The sequence below is a fragment of the Meriones unguiculatus genome, chromosome 12, assembly GCF_030254825.1.
Source record: "Meriones unguiculatus strain TT.TT164.6M chromosome 12, Bangor_MerUng_6.1, whole genome shotgun sequence".
Taxonomy (NCBI): domain Eukaryota; kingdom Metazoa; phylum Chordata; class Mammalia; order Rodentia; family Muridae; genus Meriones; species Meriones unguiculatus.
In genome coordinates, this window is record NC_083360.1 from 90,302,050 (window position 1) to 90,318,250 (window position 16,201).

The following is a 16,201-nucleotide window of genomic DNA, read 5'->3' on the forward strand; positions in this document are numbered from 1 at the left end:
GCATCTAAAGCTACCTGCAGCCCCTGAATCTGGCCCTGGCCTTCTCTCCCCATTGTACCTGGGCCTTAGTAGCTGTGACATGTGTGAATACAAGCCGGTCACTGATGTTATTGAATCTAATCTTCACAAACTCCCCACAGGGCATCACAAATGAGCCCGAGGCCCTGGCCTGACCTAAGATATAGAGAAGGCAAGATTCTGTCTGTGTGGGGATTTTGCAACCCTACCTCTTGACCCTGTCCTGTGAGGAACATCTTTCCTCATAGGCTGCCAAGGTGTTCTTCTCTAGTGGAGTTTGTCACTGTAAAGATGTTCAAACAGAAAGTAGAGCTGACAGAGAGGTGCCATTCTAGCTTGGCAATACTCCTGCAAATACATAGTTTTTTAAAAAATGCTAGGGTGTAGCTAAAGTTCTTGCCTGGCCTGTGGAAGGTCTGGGCTCTGCCTTCAGCATTGCAATAATAATATTGACCCTAAAGTAGGAACAGAAGAATTGTTGAATGAGGCAGCTGAAAGGAACATTTTTCTTTAGGCAGAGCTGTTCCCTGTACTCCATAGTGACTGGGGGACCCCAGTCTCTGCCTTCACAGCCAGTCTGCAAAACGGTCTTTTAAGTGAAAAATGAGCATGGGTTTTGATTTGTGATTCACACAACAGTGCTAGGGTGTAGGAGATACAAGTAAGACCTCCTCAAGTGAGGCACCAAGGACCTCGGGGGCCACGGGGAAGCCATGGTTTTAGGCATAAGAGAAACACAGCCCTAGAGAAACTCTGCCTAGAGAGGAAGTCTCTGTTTCTCTGCTGGCTCAGCCCCTTCCCAGCTGTGAGAGTGAAATGAAGTCTACCTTCCAAATTTGGGCTGATCTGTGTGAGTACTTGTCATGCTGTGTCCATGGCTTTGCTCCTTTTCTGCTTTTGTTCTTCTTTTCCATCAGCTGAAACTCTGCTTATTTCTCCAAGCCCCATGGAGATGCCCTCCCTGACAGTTCTCAGGGACTGTGGGTGCATGGAGCTCTCTTTTGGGGACTTTTGTACTTTCTGCCTTTTGTTTTATGTGTTTAATTATTTTTTTTAAAGTGTTAACTTGATATTATCTCCTGAGCCAAGGGTTGTGCTGGAGCCTGGGAATACAACCAGAAGTAAGAGACTGTTACAGGGAAAATTGTGGCCCCAAAAGATAAGTTGAAATTCCAGCCCTAAGTACCTCAAGATGTGGCCTTATTTGCAAAGAGTCGCCACAGGGGTAATTAGTTATGTTGCTGTGGTCAGGGTAAAGTGGCCTCGTCCTAATCCAATATCCCTAGTGTCTTTCCAAAAGACACAAACAGGACACACAGTCACGGAGATTGAGGTAACACTGCTACCATGCCAGGAGGGTGCAGGGCCACCAGGAGCTGCAAATGTCCCCCTGGAAAGCTAAGAGGAAGCGTGGCCCTGCTTGGTCTTAGCCTCCAGACTCTAGCCATGTGGCCACATCCCTTTCTGTGTTACCCTGCCTGGTCCGCAGCACTCTGCTGTGGCAGCCCTGAGAAGATGACGTAGAAATCATTTCTGTTTGGAACAACATAGACGGACCATCACAGAAGAATGCGTGGATAAGAAATGTTACTGAGTCAGTCAGTCTCAGGGGAAGATTGGGATAGGCTTGGGATACAGCAGCACTAGGACGTGCGTGCGTGCGTGCGTGCGTGCGTGCGTGCGTGCGTGCGTGCGTGCGTGCGTGCATGTGTGCATGTGTCCAGGTTCACATGCTCATGTGGTTGTGTGCATGTGGCATGTGAGAACAGAGATTAACAACAGGTGCCTTCCTCACTTGCTCTACACCTTACTGAGCCTCAATGAATCTTACTGAATCTCATTGAGCCTGTAGCTCACCGATGGCTGGCAGCAGGCTCCACAAATCCTCTGCAAATCCCAGCAGGGATAACAGACAGGTGTCCAGCATTTCACTCACATTCTGGGACTCTGAACTCATCCCTCATGCTGGTTCATCAAGTACCTACCTAACCCACTGAGCCATTGTCCAAGTCTCCCTGAGGTGGCTATTAAAGGATGGGTAGGAGTTCCCTGGAAGAAAGTGATTGGAGAGGGAGAGGACACAGCACTGCCTGTGTGTCCTTGAGGTCTCTCCTGAGGAGCCGTGCTCTCAGAACAAGGTTCTGCCACTGACAGATACTCAGCAACCATCTCTTGGACATGAAGAAGAATCAGACTTTAGACAAGAGGAAGAAGTAATCAGGGATGGGGTGTCCCTGGCTGCTGCTGAGCTGTACTACTGCTGCAATGGAGAGCAGAAGAGGCCCCAAGGAGATTTAGAACAGGGCTGGCTTTTAAAAGAAAACAAAAACCAAAATCGGGCTGCTCTCTAGGGCTCCAGCTCAGCAGGGAAGGAAAGCAATTTATGGTCAAAGGAAGTAGCCTGACAATAAACAAAAATACAGTGACCCTGAGTTCCCACTGGACAGAAGATAGATGGGGCCGTCGTAAAAATGAGATTAATTTTAATAAGGGCTTTCACCAAGCTACAGACCCTGTTGGCCAAAGCCTGTCGAAGTGCCAAGGACAGGCAGCACTATTGATGGATGGGGCCAACCTCAGAGCTGAAGACATGGGGACAATCGGAAGGTTAGGGCTTGCCCCTGGCTGGGATGTAGCAGTTTCTTCCTGCAAGCATGGTTTGTGTCTAAACTATGGTTCATCTGCTACCAGGATGGAAATCCCCTGCTCCGTCCTCTTGGTGGGGATAATGAGCTTTGTGCTTGCATAACTCTAGGAACGGGGAGCTCACTCTCTAAGCGGGCTGTGGGATAGTTCTCCACATACAAACACTCAGAAAACTCTGTCTCATTAGTCATGGGAACTTACCGAAGGTCAGTGATTGCTCCTGGTTTGCTTGGTTCAGTTTACACACAACTGCTGGAGCACTCACTGTGTAATAGGTTGTGAGGGAGGAGACAGTTAAGGACTGGTTCCTGATTCCAGAAGCAGAGAGAGCGATGCCCTGACTCTACCTATTGACTAAGCCCTAATCCTGATCGCAGACTGAACCCAGATCTCTTATAGTCTCAGCTGTAATCTCAGATGACAAACTGAGCCCTGAAACTAAGCCCTAACTCAGACCAGGTATTGCTGGGACTCTGAATCTTAACCCTTTTATTGACTGAGTCCTCATCCTTCTCACTAAAAGTGAAACTGATTCCTACCCACAGTCTCCTGCATAAGTGTCTATGCCGAAGGGCAGAGGGAGGTACAAATGAGAATACACACAGTCACCGCTGCTCATCATGAGCCTAGAACAACGTCCAAGTCCACAGTGTTACAGATGTGTTTAACACGCAGGCCGTGAAGCACTGCACAGAGTGGAAAGCATCATAGACACTGCATCCCCAAGCTCTCACATCCCCTAAGCTCTCGGAGATCCTGCCACCCCACCCCACATGGGGTCAGAGTGCTACTGCTCATGTGTGCCCGCACACTGCTTGGGCTTCTGGTTCCCTGAAAGACGGAGCCCATGTTGTTCACTGCCCCAAACCCCCTCAATTCTGGGCACCCACTCTCTGTTCTAGGTCCTTGCCTGCTTTGGATGCAGAGCCATACAGCTTCACAGAGTGACAGATATCAGCCAAGGCCTGGTTAGATCTTTAATCGTTTTCTTTATCAGCATGCTAACTGGAGTGATGGCCTCACAGAAAACCAGCACCCTGAGGGGTTTCATGAGCCAAGTACCGCCAGCCATAGAAAACCTGCCCTAGTGATTTCCCAGCTCTTGACCCCACTGGCATCTGATAGCCCAGCGTCTTGTCAGCTGTTCTCCCAATTATGTATCAATAAATGTCACACAATCGAGTCTTGGCCCCCAAGAGAGTGTTTGAAAGTCAGAGATATTTGCCTAATGCAAGCCAATGTCATGTCAGGAATTAGTTTGACTAATAGGCGTTTAATGAGATCCTTGTGATGTCCAGCCCCCCAAGTAGAAGCTTTCCAAAGTTTTACTGCAAAAGATAAACTGTGTGTCCACCACCACCACCGTGGCCGTGTTAATCTCCTAGCCAGGTAGCTCTCAGCCAGGCCTAGCAGAGTAGAAGAGCCTGCACCTGAATCTTATACCAGCCACCCAAGAGTCAGGTGCCAGAGGCTCTTCTCTCCCAGAGCCCTTCACCAGAACAAATTGGGAGGTGTCAGGCTCGCCCAGGATGGGGTCCAGGGCAGTGCAGGCACAGCTTCAACAACTGGAAATGCCCATTTTGCCACCCTGGCACACCTCTGCAGGGCCAGCTGTGGCAGAGAATAAAGCATGCTCATTACCCGGAGAGTGACCTCATCAAGCCACCCTGACAGGCAGATGGGATTTCACTGCTAATGTGCGCAGTGCACCAGACACTGAGCAGATGCTTGGGAATGGAACCAGTCTCAAGCCACGCCTAATCACCTTTTGCCTGAGCCCAGGAGACCAGGTCAGTCTCACTCCAGTGAACTCAGGGCCCAGTTTGTAAAGTCACAGAGGTTGGGAAAAAAAGGGGTTAGAGGGTGAGGAGAGGACTCAGGGGGGAGAGCACCAAACCTGACCTGGGGGGAGAGAAGAGATCTCCCAAAGTTGTCCTCTGACCCCCACACTCAGGCCAAAGCATGCACATCTCCCCACCCCCATGTAAAATTGAGTATTTGTTTAAAAAGAAAGTGGTTAGAAATGCTTGATGGTGTTCAATCAGAGGATTGACCTCATGCAGGAGCAAATTGATACCCTATGGCAAATCGCTCAACTTGGCTGTCAATGAAAATATGCTGGACGTTGAGTCACTAGCATATAACATGAGAATTTTTCCTGTGCTGCAAATCTGTCTAAACAATTGTCGAGCTATATTTTAGGTAATTGGACTGGAGAATTTGATACTACGATGGAGCAGCTGAGAGTGGCCATTGTCACAGTAAATTCTACCAGAGTGGACGCAGGACTAGCCACAGGATTATCATCATGGATTGCTGCAGCCATGAATCATCTGAAGGAATGGGCGGGCATGGGAGCGTTAGCAGGCCTTCTGGTGTTGGTCTCCTTGGTTTGCCTGTGGTATATATGCAAGATTAGAGTCTCACAACAGCGTAATACAGCCATGACCATTCAGGCCTTTACAGCCATTGAAGCAGGACAGTCTTCCCAAGCATGGTTGGCTACCATAAAAAGCTAAAATGTTATGCTCAGGATGCGAGGCTAAGCACTGCACTTAGGGTCAGCCGCTTTCGACCCAGAGAAGAGCATGTCTGATTGCATGCGGGTTGATGCCCCAGGTCCCGCCTCTGAGAAAAAGGTATCGGACGGGTCTGATGCTCTTTGGGTGGATGACACCTAAATGAACATCAGTACAAAGTCCCAATTTATTTCTAATATCAGAGATCAGACCTCTACTCTTGCCTGATGCATCCAAAACAAAAAGGGGGAACTGTAGAGAGCTGCGTAATGCTGTGCCTTAAAGATGGAGCTGGTTTCCGCCTTCCACCTTCCCGATGGTGAGTGCTCTCTGTCACAAACAATTCCACATTTGGCTAAGGCTGAGGATCTGGCTTGCTTCCATGTATGTGGACCTATCTGCATTGCCCACGTGGCACGCTGGGGTTGGCTACCCAGAGGCTATTTAAGCTATGGGCTGGCTTTCCCCAGGGTCAGATGATTGTTCAAGGTTCCTGAATAAATTGCATTGAAAAAAAAAAAAAAAGAAAGAAAAGAAATGTTCAGAGATAAATGGCATTGACAGGGTCTATTGCATTTTCCTGAACTACAAAGTGAAAGATCAAAAATCAAGTCCTTTCACCAAACACAGTCCAAAGAGTGGGAGCCAGAAAAATTTCTGGGTGGGCCTTGTCCCGCCTTCTCTCTCTCACACCCAACAATCTGAGCATCCTAGTTCACATGCCTGACCCAGCAAGATCCAGGTAGCCCTTGTGTCCAGCCTCTCCTGTTCCAAAGCCTTTCTACTTACACCATTTAATTCCAGAAGCCAAGACAGTCGAAACCTGAACTCCTTGCCCTTTGAATAATTAAAAACTAACCTAGGCCTGCAGCCAAGTCAGACTGCTTGCCTCGGCTCCACAATTGGCTCCTACAGTGAATTGTTTTTTCTTTGGGCCCTCAGTTTCCCCATGTAGTTCAAGAAAGGACATTGCCTCCAAATGCCATAAGGCATCCTAACTTTGACCGTACATTCCCTTTGAGAGGGACCTGAGCCAGGGCCGTGCAGCCTTCCTGGCATGTGTGTGGCTTGGGACTCGCGCTTGCAGGTGCACTCTTCCTCTTGAGAGCGTCCACCATGAGTCCCGGGTGGATCCCCTATTGTCCGTTCAGTGCCAACCCTATGTCACTCTCCTGGGGCACTGTTGCCCAAAGGTGTGATTTCTCCTCCCCTCGTCCATTCCCAGATGCCCCCAGCAAACCAGACACATATCTTAGGAAGACATACCATCTCCTGTGCAGGTTTACCCCTGGGGCACAGAAATAACCTTTTCCTTGGGAAAAGCCTGGGAAATGCCTTTGTTCAGACTCCCAAGGCTTCCACACCAAGGCTACAGACCCATCAGTTTCCCACTTATTTCATTAGAAGCCTAAAGGGACTCCGGAGATGCCAGAAGCTGTCTCAAGGTCTATGATGGCTCCAGGCTGCTGCTTGCTTGAGCTCCTCCCCTTCAGAGCCCCAGGGCTATACAGCAGGATGCTGGCTGCCCAGGGGAGACTGACTATCAATGATGACCCTACACATCACATCTTATCAAGTATCCAAGTCTACTCTCCAGAAAGAATCTTCCAACCACCTACTTTTGCCTAGAACAATGGTTTCTTAACCATCCTTGAGACCCCTTAATACAGTTCCTCATGTTTTCTGGACCCCAAAATAAATAAAATTATTTCATTACTACTTCATAACTGTAATTTTGTTATTATTGCCAATTGTAATGCAAATATCTAATGTGTAGGCTGATACTTGAACCCCCCCCAAGGGGTCACAACCCACAGGTTGAGAAACACAGGCGTAGAGGCCAGTGGCTAGGATGAAGCTCTCACAGGCACACCGCCTCAGGTATTTGGTTACTTCTAGCTGTGTCTGCAGGGTTGATGGACAGCAGAGAGCTCAGGCTCAGCTGGGGCGAAATGAGCAAATGGACATCTGGAAATGCAAGCTTCCCAGTGCTACCAAGCCAGAGACTCTAGACTCCACGGATCCTGGGAGGATGTCATCCAGAACTTTGGCCCATCTCCACAGCTCATGCCCACCTGGCATGCTGGAAGATGTCAGAAGAGGAAAGACTACCCCCTACAATCCCAGTGGCATGATGAGGCCACACTCATGTCACAAGGGCAGACTAAAGGAACGGTAACAGGAGCAAATGGGCAGGTGGTCTGGGGAAGCATGAGATGAAAAGCAAAGAGGAGCCCTGGTAGCATAAGACAGGGCCAGGGCTGGTGGCAGGCTCCCTCCTTAAGCACTTCCACTTTCTGCTTCCTGGGGATCACTTCGGTCCCGGAAGAAGCTGAGACCTGCAGAGCAGCTCTCACTGGGTAAGTTTACTTGGATGACTTGCACTGAAAAGCCACCTCTCCCTCCCATCTTGGTGCTGCCCTCTGCAAAATGCTAGCCTGCTGCAAGCAGGTTCCAGTATTTTGTCTTTCAGGAAGGCCATGCCTGGTAGAGAGGGCAGAACACGGGGCATGTGCACAAGAAGTGGCCGGTTCTGGGTGTGGAGGGCAGAGCGAGTGGCTGGAGAAGAGGGGATGACGTGATGGTATCCCAGAGGCCCTGGAGGCTCAGAGGTTGGACTCGGTGTGCCTCTGGTCTTCCCACATACCTCTGTGGCAGTCTGTGGCATGAAGGCCAGAGTCACTCACTGCTCACTGAATGACCCTGGTGCAGCTCAGGCAAGACCCTCCTACTCTCTCTACTGCAGATCTGTGAGATGCCCTTTCCCTGCCCCTGGGTGGCTCACTGAGGCCCTGGAAGAGTCATATGGTGGGCTCAAGGTGTAATGTGCAGGCTTAAGTGTCTCTAAAACAACTAGTAAAAACCCTAACCAAATCCAAACCAGATGCCCCAGAGCGCGTGGGTCTGGGAGCTGTCAGCACCTCTGCATTTTCACCTGCTCATGTGGGTTGCACCTGTAGTCAGCGAGCATGTGGGAGGGCTTCAGACTGCCCACCAACTCCGGCCCATTGGCTTTTCCAGAGAGGAGGTATCAAGGGCTGCAGGGTCAGTCTCTTGGGCCAGTCCCAATTGCTGGTTATCTCTACCTCCTCCAATTCCCAGGGTGACCCTCCGGATTAATTAATGCTGAAGCTGTACTTTCAGACTCAGGGAAGTTGAGCAATTAGCCCCCGTTTCCTCTAAGCAATGTGAATACTTGGATGCCAATCTCCAAATTCACTGGGTTGTTTATTCATTCAGCAAGACAGATATTTATTGGGTTTTACTGTAAGCCAGGCACTGGACTGGATATTAGGCAAGACAGTGAGGTCCTTGACTTCTGAGGGTTTACAGCAGTGGTTCTCAACCTTCCTAATACTTCAAGCCTTTATACAGTTCCTCATGCTGTGGTGACCCCCAGCCATAAAAATGATTTTGTTCTACTTCATACTATAATTTTGCTACTGTTATGAATCATAATGTAAATATCTGATACACTGGATATCTGATATGTCAGTTCCCTACGGGGCTGCTGCCCACAGGCTGAGAACCACTAATTTGCAGCTTATAGAGATGACAGATAAGCAACACATCCTTGTCCCCTGTTCATAAGCAAATATGCAATTTTCAGATTGGGTTCAAAGGACTTGTCAGATATGTATGCGTGTCAGGAAACATACAAAGGTGCTGTCAAAGGCGCTGTAATGTAGGAGCTTTCTCAAAAAAAAAAAAAAAATGAATGCTGAGACCTAACTCCTGCATAGGAGCTCTGGCAAGACATGACAGCTCCTAGATTTAGGGGAAAGAATAGCACATGTCAAGGCACTGAGGCAGGGGGCTTTCTGTTCACTGTGGGCAGAGAGGCAAGAGAAGGGAAGAGCTTGAGGTAGGGATGGAGACAGAGATGAGATGGAAGACAGGCAGGGTCTCACAGGGAAAACAGGAGGGAGGCCTGGGTGGGTACTCAAAAGAGGGCCTCCCCGTAGCTCTACATCTGAGCTTTGAACGATCACTGCAGTGGGGAGTTGAGACCATGGCTGAATCTGCCTCACTTCTGCCTAGAAAAATACCCACCAAGATCCGAGGCTCTGTGGGCGAAGAGATCAGCACATGGCCAGTGAAACCCTGTGATCCAGGAGATGAGCAGGCCCTTCTCTGGCTCTAGGATGTCTCCAGCCATTATAATGTAGCCAGTTTCCATCCACTGCCCATCACTCCGGTCCTTCCAGTCTTGTAGAGAGAGGCTGGGAACAGATATATCTAATTCCCTGACCCAGTTAAGGAAAACCAGGCCAGGTTGCTGACTGGACTTCATATTCCCAAGTTAGTTAGCTGAGGCTCCACATCTTGACCCACGATCAGACCAGATCATTGCCAAGAATGAACGAACCCAGCCCTGCAGGAATGGCCAGCTTGGAAATATGAAGATGAAGAAATGAAGGTAGATTTTAGAGTCAAGCATCATGTCTTGTGGGACTCAGGGGGCCAAACTCACCCAGGCACTAGAAAGACTGCGAGTGAAGCAGAATGAAGCCAGGGGGCATAGCTGAGAATGGGCTGACAACTATGCAAATGTCAGTGATGGTGACTGCCCCTTGCTTATCCCAGCCTCCTCTGGAGACCTCACCATCAAAGTGTATCTGCTTATTTTTCTCCAGAATGTGTCTGCTGAGGGGCAAGGTTGGTGTTGCGCCCATGTCCAATCATCTCTAGGGTAGATCCTCAGCAACCTTACCACCTGGAGAGGTCCTGGCCAGGACGTCCATGATCCAGAGAGCCCCTTGGTCCTCTGCTGGAGAGCTCTTCTGGTGCACTCCAGCCCCAGCTCCTTTCATGGCCACACTTCCTGCAGCCCCTTCTCTTGCTCATTTCTGCCCCCAGAACTGCTTCTGGTTCATCCCTAAGCTGCCCCCAGCCTTGCTTCTAGGTCACCTCCTACCTCCCCAAAGCTCACCGCACTGCTGCTGCCCTGTTCTCCAGAGCTCAGAGCTGCCAGTCACCGACAAGCCTCCTGGTCCTCAGGAACTTGTTTCTGCTTGGGGTCCATACAGGCCAGACTTTCTCTTGCTTCTTCAGAGGATGTGAGCTAGTGAGTGGGGCTCTGTGTCTCTCCTGTCTCCTTTAGCCAGAGGCCAGCAAATATCAAGATCTCTCCTCTTCCTTTCTGGGAAGAGAGCCCAGGAAGGGACTAGGAGCATGAAAAATTAATTTAGAGTTTAAGTAGTGCCTGTTTAAAATCCTCCAGTGTCTAGCAGAGCAAATTCCTCCTCAACTTCCCCCTCTAAAGGCTGCAGTGGCCCCAACACACTGATACTCCTGTGACCATCCAGAAGACTGATAGAAAGTCACTCCTTCCTTGCCACCAGATGCCCACACTTCCAGCGCCCCCTCCAGCCCGTGGCCAGTGCATTAGGTGACTGTGGTTTGAACCACGGCCCAGTTGTGACGGGGCCATTCCAAGCCTCAAGTGCAGGATGGGCCTCCTGCTCCAGGAGAGTCCTGCAGAAATGTCAATGTCCCTTTGCCCATGTGTTTTCCGGGTAAATCTACCCGGGGGGGGGGGAACAGAGCTAATTTCTCTCCTCATGGAAGACTTTCCTCCCAGCTGAGCTTGAGGATGAGGTGGCCTCCCACCCCTTGAGTCCCCTCATGGTGCACTGCGGGGCAGGATGGAGCCACCTCTAAGCCTGGATAAAGGTGAATTCCAACAGTTGGGAGAGGTTATTTTTGGAGCTGACACAAATGGTGAATGAAGCGCCCCTAGCCTTCCAGGCAGTCTTTGCTTTGTGCTGCAAGGCCCAAAACTAACATTTTCATAATAATTTTCCAGTATCAAAGTGATAGTTTTGATTCAAGACAGCTGGAGCCTGCAGAAGTGTGTGGGCAGCCTCTCCCGCCCTCGAGCCAAACATGTGCCGCCTTCTATATTTTAACACCTTTGATAAGAACCAAGAAAAATGCATGGCCCCAGCACTTTTCACAGCTCCCTGACCAGAAGAGTCACCCCTGGAAGGAGAGACTTGGTTGTCTGTTTTCCTTCTATGATGCCTTGAGCCCAGGGCTTCATCCTCCCAGGCTCCTTCTCTGCATTCCATTAGTGATGTCTGATGAAGGAACTGGCCTTTCTGCTACTATTAAAAATCAGGGTAGCCCAAGAAACACAGAAACCCAATAGCATGGAAAACTGATATAATCTTTTCAAAACTGTAAAGATTGCTCACCCTAAGGAACATCTGCGCAGAAAAAGAAAAAGGCTTTAAACAAACTGGAACGGGGTCTAGTAGCTTGTAAAGGCGGGAGTGCTGGAGAAATGGCTGGTGTGGCTGTGGCCCGCTGTCACCCTGGAGGAGAAAAGCCATCTCTGAGGAGCCAGTTCCCTCACCGAGAGCTCCTGCCATCTGGAACTCATTGCAGGATGGAATACTGAGGTTTGTAAAAAAGAAACCTGGCCTTACGATAATTGTTCCTTAAATCATTAATACAGCCTGAGCACCAGATGGAGAAAGAGTGGACAGCAGGGACAGGTTAGGAACCCATGAGAGTCCTGGCCCAGCCCAGTGCAATCTACTCCAGAAGCTGTGGCCACCTTCTCCCAGGTAACAGCCTCGGCACAGACTCCAGACATTCCCCTCTCCAAGCTACAGCAACTGTCTTATCTGCAAGGACCTCTTCTGGCCCTCACTGCCTTCTGAACTCCCACTCTGGGCATGGCTGATGCTTGAGGCCTGGCTCCTAACGCCTTGGGACATGAAGTGGCAAGGATGGCTTCCGCCACACTTGGGAATCAGCCAACGACCAAGAGCCAGACATGCTGACTTCATGCACTCAGGACAGAACCAATGTGGGCCAAGGTGAAACCAGTGTGTTGGACGTAGGGTTTTGAGATGGAAGAGGCTGGTGTGGGCCAGTCACGGGTCCTTAGAATAACAGAGCTACAGTTCTGACATCCTGTCTGTGAAGCCTGGAACCTGAGCTCCCCCAGGCAGAACCCTGGCAAATGCTTTCTGCCGCTCACTGGCTGTCAGGGAGAGTCCTAGGAGCCCGTCTGTCTCTACTGCCCCTGACACAACGATGAACTAAACAGGGAACTTCGTGTGTCAAGAGGACACACATAGGCCGCAGCACCTCCAAGGACTGTGTGAGCCCTCAGAACAGCAAGACCTTTCCTCCAGGACACTGAACACCTCTGGGTAGAGACTCTGCCCCAAGGAGCTGGAGGGAATCACTAGGGTCTGTGCACTTTTCTTTGGGGACACCTATAAAAGGAACTTTTTATCCTCTTGGCTCAATTGTTGTCTTATTGCCTCCTTCTGCTAACGTGGGCCTAGTCCTAGAAGCTTCTAGCCTCCATATAACCTAACTTAGGCCTAGAATGTTTCCAGCCTCTGAGACTTACTGCTGAATAAGCTCACTCTTTCTTGTTCTTTGAGCTCTGGGCTGGCTGGTTCAACTCAGCTGTTCTGGGTCAAATACCTCTCCCAGTTGACTTATTCAATCTGGCTTTTCTCTTTGTCTCTGAATTGCTCTGCTTGGCCTCAAACTAACTCCAGGAATGTCTTCTAATCTCCTGACTCCTTCTCATTTTCTAGTTCATTTGGTCTTCACCTGAGTTCTCTTTCTGCAACCTGTCTCTGTATTATTGTCCTGGTAAAACTACCTCCTCTCCCACCCATTGCCCCGTAAGCAGCTTCCCTTTCCTCTCTCTTCTCGTGAAACTGGGTGTGTGCTGTTCTGTCGGATATCTTTCTCTGATTCGTCACTGTTTCTGCCACCCAGCTACACATCACTTTCAAACATGGGTGCTTCCTTCTACAAACTAACTTTACTTTCATTGTTTGGGACTAAAGGCACATAGTACCATGCCTAGATCTAAGCTTTTCTTTACCTGAAACTTGCTCTATACCAGGCTGGCCTTGAACTCAGATCTGCTTGCCTGTCTCCTAGATTAAAGTCATGTTTGTAGTCCAGCCTGATCACACAGACCTAAAAGGTCTTTGGATGTGACCTCTTGCCATAACTGTCATAACCGCCATATTCTGAATTAAAATTCCGCCATATTCTGAATTAAAATTCCTCTTCAGACGCCCATGCCTTTTGTGCCTTTGCTGTAGAGGCTGATGCAGGCCTCTCTGCTTCCGACTCTGACTCTATCTCCAGCCCACCTCTTTCTAGAACGAGAGCCATGATTCCAGCAGCTGCCACACACCCTGGCCTTAACCCTTCTCAGGATCTGAGACCCCAAATGTTTCAATCAGGTCCTGCATCCCCAGGAACTGGTTCTTTCACAGCCCCCCCCCCAACGTCTGGACAACAGTGCCATCTACCAGGGGCACAGCCCCAGCAGTGCTCATCTCTGATGGCTTTCTTGCCCTCCTTTCTTCCCTCCCTCCCACACTCAGTCCTTACAGCCTGAAGCCTCGTCCTACCAGCTCTCCCTTCTAGAGTTCTCAACCCATTCTCAGCATCTTGTTACCACACAGTATCATCGTCCAGACTGTCCCATCTTGGGCCTGGACACTGTAGCTTGTTCTGCACTGACATCTAGACCCCTGTTAGCCTCCATTCATGCTCCACCCAGCAGTTGAAGAGATCCTCCCAAAAGCTCTTCCCTATTCCTCTTTTGCTTCAAGCCCTTGGAACCCTTGAAGGGCATCTGTAGGATAAACATTCCCTGTCCTGTTGCTGTAACCCACATGGGTAGGTTATATCTGAATGTAGGAGCTGACATCTCATAAACCCTAGCTTCTCACTCATACCACATGGCTAACACAGGAGCTCTGCTCCCTTGAGATTCAAGCTGTCGGATGTTTTCAGATGCTGTGTTATGTGGAAATACCGCGGCAGAAGGCTTTGCATTGGCTGTTCAACACATAAGCTATTTCCTCCCACATCTCTGGGCAAGACTAGTGGTGTAGAGACATATGACCACTGGGACCCAGGAAGAGTGGCACTCTGGAATAAGGAGAGGACCAGAAATGGTGACAGCACCTCAGCCATGTTTGTCTCGAGGTGCCACCTCTGAACTTGTTCAGATGCTGTCCCTTCCCCCCAAAATCTCCACCTCCTGCTACATGCACAGGCTATCTCTCACTCTCATCTAGGACATCAGGAGTCCTGAGGAGCTGGCTCTGAATGCAGTCTAGCAAGGTACCCTTCCTATTCTCACCCTCACCAGAATTGTCTGGTTATTGTCTGCTTTATCTTGGACTGTGTGTTGTGTGAAAACAGGTAACTGCATATTCTTTTTTTTATTATTAATTACATTTTATTCACTTTGTATTCCACCTGTAGCTTCCTCCCTCCTCCCCTCCCAATCCCATCCATTCTCCCTCTTCTCCACCCATTCCCCTCCTCCAGTCCACTAATAGGGGAGGTTCTCCTCCTCTTCCATCTGACCCTAGTCTATCAGATCTCTTCAGGAGTGGCTGCATTATCTTACTCTGTGGCCTGGTAAGGCTGCACCCCCCTGAGGGGGAGGTCATCAAACAGCAGGCCAATCAGTTCATGTCAGAGACAGTCCCTGTTCCCTTTACTAGAGAACTCACTTGGACACTGAACTGCCATGACATATGTGCAGGGGTTCTAGGTTATCTCTGTGAATGGTCCCTGGTTGGAGTAGCAGTCTCAGAAAAGACCCCTGTGCCCAGATTTTTTGGTTCTGTTGCTCTCCTTGTGGAGCTCCTGTCTTCTTCAGGTCTAACTATCTCCCCCTTCTTTCACAAGATTCCCTGTACTCTGCCCAAAGTTTGGCTATAAGTCTCAGCATCTGCTTTGATACCCTGCAGAGTAGAGTCTTTCAGAGGCCCTCTGTGATAGGCTCCTGTCCTGTTCCCTGTTTTCTCCCTCTTCTGATGTCTATCTTCTTTGCCTTTCTGAATGAGGATTGAGCATCTTACCCAGGGTCCTCCTTCTTGATTAGCTTCTTTAGGTGTACAAATTTTAGTATGTTTATCCTATATTGTATGTCTAATATCCACTTATGAGTGAGTATATACCCTGTGTGTTTTTCTGCTTCTGGAATACCTCACTCAGGATGATCTTTTCCAGTACCTGCATATTCTAACCCTCCACCATCCAAAGTATCTGAGTAAATACCAGTATAGGAGAATGATAGGGACTTGGATGGATGAACAGACAGATTCAGGAATGAAAGACACATTAAGATTCCCATAGCAGGACCATTAAGAGTGGCAAAGGGCCCAGAGACCTCAGGAGTGAAGCCACCAATTCCTGCTGAGTGAGCACAGAAGGCAAATGTGGGCTGGGGAAGTGGAAGGTGGGAGGAACATGGCCTTTGAAGGAGCACATGTCCCATGGAGAAAGACAGCCTACTCTTAACCCCAGCAGTCCAGAGCTTCTCACTGCGGTCAGGGTACAGGTAGATCTCACAGATGACAACAGAGTTGGCAAGCCGGAGGCAGTGCTGTGCCTGCCTTTCCCAGCCCTTCCTCCCTCCTCTGGCTTCTTCTCTTTACTCTAGTGGCTAAAATGAATCTAGAAAATCTTTACAAGGGCACACATGGGTCTCCCTACCTGCCCCTCCTCCCCCCCCAGCAACAAGCATGCTACTTAAGCTGATGTTGTGGCCTCTGACTGGGATCCATCTCTCTATTCTATGCCATGAGAGCTCAGCTGCCTGGGGTCTGCTGTCTCTGCAATCATGAAGACATCTGCCATCTCCCCAGTACCCTGCCCCACCTGCATCCCTCAGTAGACAGAGGGACATAAATACCAAGTGTCCCAACTACACCCTTCAAGCTTCATCTCAATCTTAGCCAAGGTATGAGAACGCCAGGCAAACTCCTGGTGTCCCCTCTAAAGCTTTGGGGGTCAGACAAGACAGAGTTTGTTCAGTGTAAGTGACACCAGAAACTCAAGCTGAGAGGCCCAGGGACAGTGTTCAGGCACTCAGCAGGATTCTGCAGAAGGTGGTCAGAGCACAGGGGGCTGAATCTCACAGTGACGATTGTCATTTCCTTTCTCTTTCTCAATACCATCCCATCCCATCTGTCACCGGGTCTTCTTTCTGTCACCGGGTC